Raw genomic sequence first — 5,767 nt, 5'->3', positions numbered from 1 at the left:
TAACATTTAGAACCATCCATCCCACAGTGTACTGCTTGGGTAACAGTGGGCTGTCCCTCTCTGAAGGTATTCAAGCCAATGCTTAAACTCTTGACTCTTATTTCAATTCCTGATTAGACTAGTTGGCTGATGAAGCTTCCCCTACATCTGACGTTCTATGTTTCATTTTAGTGTCACAGAAATAGTCAATACATTGCTCAAACGGAACAGTGATCTCATTGATTTTCACATTTCTTCTCATGATGCAAAGTGATATTCATCCATACTTGACTATCCTAGGAGATGGTTCTTGTTCATGTCCTTTATAAGTTTGTGGCCAGGTGTCTACCCACCATACCGTAGACTATTCTAACTTCACAAAGATGACAGTGGATCACTAGACCTGTTCCTCCTGTCATCTATTGCCCTTACCACCTGACTAGGCTTTTTTATTTATCTTTCCTATATTTCCACATGGAACTTTTTACTCTTGCTTCTTCTTTGAAATTCCTTATTTATTATATGTTGTGGTTTGCTCATACTCATAAAGCAGCTTTCCATTGCTCTCTGTATGATATCCTTTTCCATTTGTAGACTATTATATTGGCATGTGAATTACTGGAGATAAGCAATAATTTTGATTTGGATTCATTTTTTGGCAGCAACAGCAATGTGTGTGTCTCTACTGACACTGGACTGATACTGGTTAAGCCAGTCAGTCAATAAACATTTATTAAGTGCCTATTACATGCCAGGCATTGTGCTAAAGGCTGGTCTTGTATGTGGATGAAACATGTGTGCCAACTAATTCTGGAGGGAATGTTTTTAATGGTTTTGTGACTGACAGATTGCCATGGGAGGGGTAACATTACAAAATTCCTTTCTCCTTGGCAGCTACAACTCAGATAAAATTATTCCTTTGCCAAATATCCCAGATCCATAAATTGCTAGCTATAGTTCCAGTGTTAGATATGTAGGTCAAGGTGAGCTGTGGAATCTTGAAAGAATTTTTATTCCTTTTGAGTGGCTGCTAAAGTTGTGCTCCTTGAGAGTTCCCATAGCTATATGCAACAGTGTTTTGTGGGATAGAGTTTGCCCAGAACAGTGTTGTAGCAATAAATGGACTGTCATGTTAAAGGTTTACACATCTCTTACCTATTTTACTACTACCCATTTCAAGTTGTTCCTCTGTTTCTCTTATTTTAAATAGCATGGAGATCCTATTACACATTGGGGGTAGGGAATCTGACAGGAGGATCACAGGCAGAAACATCCAAAATCATTGTAATTATGATGGTGCAGTAGTGTTAGGCATTTCCCACAAGAGGCAGGCTAATTCCTATTCAACATGTTGTGACTACTGTTATTTCTGTTATCATTATTCTAGTACCTTGGAATTCCTTCTGTCTCAATATACGTGTTAGAAAAAGAACAAGGGGGTTCAAAATCTTGGATCCTAATCTTCACTCCGGCAATGGCAAACTATAAGACTCAGATCAGCCACTTAGCTTTTCTCTGACAAAATTTTCCTTTCAGAAAAATAGGGTGGGAAGGGAAGAAGAGATAATATTGTACCTGACTCCTATCTAATCCTGTGGGTGCTATGGAGAGAAATGAAAAATTATACTTTAAGTGCTTTCTTCAACATGGAAAGGAGGTTTTATGCACACACAAGGTTTGGCTATTTAAAAAAATCATTATTGTTAAGAAACAGAATGTTAGCCCCCCAAGAGAATTGATACTACATATGATATGTAGATGAAAACCATTCTATGCTGCCTATTCATCATTCCATATGATTCCTTTATTGTTAAGCTGAAGCTATTGTTGGATTTTTATTAAACTCAGAGCTTCATTGGATTTCATTTAGGAATTTCATTTTCATAATGGAAGTGTTTTGCACATTTGAAAACTGTTCATTTATTACTTCAGGGTCCCTCATTTTTCAGATTTCATTGCAAAACACATTCTGAAATGAACAAGTTAAAGGAAAGTCTCTCATGAGAGCTTTTATAAATAATCTAACTTCTTACAAACTGAGTAAACTTTACACATTGTTCCATTACAAAGTTGGCAATGGGGTTGTGTTCTCATTCTTCAGGTCACTTGTTTTTTCTTATTTTTTGCATATTCCAGGATGATGGGAATTCAATATATTGACTATTGATACATAGCATGGAATCAGTATGTTAAAGTCAAGATATACACAACACAATATAACAATGATTTTAAAATATTTCGCTAAATTTGAATGAATTTTCTTATTGTTGCATTACTGCCAAATGATAACATCTTGCAATGTTTCTGCTATTCCATGTTTTATCTATTTTTTCAACAGGGGACACTGAAGTCCTTTAATTTGCTGGTATGCATGAATTAGTATCTCCTTGTGAATTTTTTTTCACTAGAAATTAGTCTATTTTCATGTAAACATCAGATATCTCTGATGCAGTCTTCTACTGAGTCATCATATAACAAATTTACTTCAGATAAAATGTTTATTATCCCATGAAACTTAAGTTGTAATCAGTATATAAATATTGGCATCTACATATTTTATGCCTTTATTATACATACCAAATCAGAAGCAGTATGATAGCATAGAAAGGGCACCTGACTTAGAGGCAAGAGGCTCAGGTTATAGTCATGGCTCTGACTCTAACTTGATGTGGGATCAAAGGAGCAAGCTACTTAACCCTTCTGGGCCTCTCTTCTCTCATCTGTAAGATAAGTGTGCTGGTTTAGTGAATCTCTAAGCCCCCTTTTTAGCTTTTGGCTTTGTATACCTATGACTGGAAGATCCCTTCTAATTTTTGGTCCTGGCTTCCTATGACTGAGTGATCTCTACAGTCCCTTCTAACTCCAAAATTCTGTGATTCTAAATTTAAAAAAATTCAGTTCTTTTGTTTATTTATTTATGTTGTTACAGTGTCTTCTCTGCCTCCCATTTACCACTTCTTTTTGTAGATCTTTTCCATGGTTAAATCCAAACACTCAGCCTGGAGCCCAGAACATTTTGGTCGGACATAAAGAATTAACCACTATAGCTCTGGATAACATTTTTACCTCAATTGCACCTGTGGGAATTTCTCCATAGACTCCTGTTTGGGCCAGCTGTAAAAGTGAGTACTAAATTGGAAACTATAAAAATGCATGCTTAAAGCCAAGAATGAAAACATTGTTTTGAACTTTAAATATTTAAGAATGCTCTGAATTTATCATGCCTTTGGGTCCTTGCTAGTTTTGTTCAGCCTGATTTTATATGTGATAATGCTATTCTTGGTGGTAGACACTAAGTGATAAGGCCTTTTGATGAAGGTTCATGAATCTGCAGGATGGAGGCCCTTAGGGGGTCACCAAAAGAAAAACAGTCCTTTAAATGTCAACAAAAATGAAAGGACACAGTCATTTTCTATTGGTGTCACTTTCTAACTGCACTTGGGGAAAAGTTTATTTTTCAATAAACAACATCTATTTCTAAGTCCCTCAAATAATTCTTTACGAATGAACAAATTCTCCTGGAGAATAGTATTCATGTTTATACATATTTATAAATACAATCCTAGATTATAATGCCAGAAACAGATGCAGAAATGGTTGAAATATGGGTAGGTTCAGAAAATATGTTGGGGATACAAGTAGAAAAACTTTTTTTCAAAACACATTCCTAAGTCAATTCATGCAGTAGCCAGGGGACTTCTTTTTAGTGTTAGAAATGAACAAATAATACCAACCCCAAAGCCAAAATACAAATAAATAAAAATAAATCACAAAATATACCTGATACTGAAAGTCAATTCTGAAAACTTGAGTTTGCAAATTTTGAGGAAAAAAAAGAATTCCATTGCTATGCCATCAGATTGTATCTGTGGTTTCGATTTTATTTGTTTTGAAAATATAATAATAAAACATAATATTATAAATGGTTTACTGATGAAGAAATTTGTTCATTCAATAAGTAATTATTGAGCTACTACTACAGTATACAGATGAATGAATACATGAATGAATGAAAATGCAAATCAACAGGGATACCAACAGAGAAGTACAACAGTCTCTGCTCTTAAGAAGTTCACATTCTCCTGAGGGAGACCACACAAATAGGTGGTTTCAGCTATAAGTTAGATGGAAATCTGTGATCCTCAGGGTGCAGCTAAAAAGCAGATGGCAATGCATCTTCCTTAATGGCATTTCCACTGGAAAAATCACCTCTTACATTGAACCATTTGACAGTGCCAAGGTCTTTGGTGGCAAGAACTTTCTTTTATAGGTCATCATGTGCTGTAACTGCTAAACAGAAAGGTGATGCAGCACCCCTAGAAGCAGGTGTTGGGTTGAATGTCTCCAGGGCTTGTTTCCCAGGATAATGGCTTCAAAGTTGGGCTAGAAGCAGCACTGATGATCTGGGAGGTGGGAGAGTTTTGCTTCCTCAAAGCTCTTGGTCTTACCTTCTGATCAGTCTTCCACTTATGGGGAAGGCAAATCAGCCTTGCTGGAGCAGCAAGACACCCTGAAGGGGGGATGGAAGGCAGAGTGTGCCAGACAAATTGAACAACCAACATTACCACCACCACCACTGACTTAACCATAATTTCCACTCAGATACTGATAGAGACATCCCAGGACACAGAGTCTTGGAGCTTTGTGGATAAAAATGTCCTCCAATCCAGCAAATCTGCTTCCAGCGCAGTCACTGAAGTCATCATTGAAGGGAGAAATCATTGTACATAACATTCCTCATCATAACTGGCAACAAATGCTAACCTGCCACTAATAGGAAGATGATCACACAAGCACTGAGAGGGGCAACAGCCCTCATGACACTGGTCCTGCTTCCAGGCTAGTCCTCATAGTCTTCATCCAGGTAAGTAACACCTATGAAGAGTGTACCAACCAACTCTGCTGATTGCCAATCAACTGCCATTTACAGGCCAGGTGGATCAGCCTAGCTGAAGCAATAGGGAACTTAGAAAGAGAGATGGGAGATAACATATGTCAGGCAAGTTGAACCATCAACACCACCACATTGACTACTATCTCCCCTCAGACCCTGATGGAGACAGCTCAGGACTCTGAACTTAAGTGCCTAGCAATGCTTTCATCCCAGTGCACATAATCATCATTTTGGGAACCAACTCCTATAGATATGCAGCCTGGAAACTGCTCTTACAGGTACCATAGCCAAATATATTGAAGACAGAAGAAAGTTCTCACCACCAAAGTCCTTGACATTCAAATTATTCAGCATCAGAAACAGATGATTTTATCAGTGAAAATGCCATTAAAGAAGCATTATCATCTGCTTTGCTACTGCTCACTAAGAACCATGACACTTTTGCATCTGAATTGCAGCTGAAACCTTCCATATATGTTGTCTCCCCCATTAGAATGTGACCTCCTTGAAAATAGGGGCTTTCTTACTTTTCTGTTTGTAACTCTAGAACTTAGTGGTTTGATGTACTAATGAGGGAATTAAAAGAGCAAGTAGTAGTGGGAATTGAGTGAGCCACACTTCATCTTGTGACTCAATTCTGGAGCTTACTTACTTTCTTTTCTATTCAGTTATGGGTCTAGTTCAATATCTGTCTTCCGAGAAAATCTTATTCAAATATGGAAATTGTGAGAAAACTTTATTGCACTGTTTGAACCTACCCCTGTGTGGCTGGGAAGCTGGGTCACCTCCACCTGATGCTTAGAGACCCTTAGCTAAGTAAGGACCTAGGTTATGCTGACCAGAAACCCAGTGAGATCTGAAGACTATAAAAGAAGTTTTCCTGTAATTATACAT

The sequence above is a fragment of the Trichosurus vulpecula genome, chromosome 1 (assembly GCF_011100635.1).
Source record: "Trichosurus vulpecula isolate mTriVul1 chromosome 1, mTriVul1.pri, whole genome shotgun sequence".
NCBI lineage: Eukaryota > Metazoa > Chordata > Mammalia > Diprotodontia > Phalangeridae > Trichosurus > Trichosurus vulpecula.
This window is presented reverse-complemented; position numbering follows the sequence as displayed.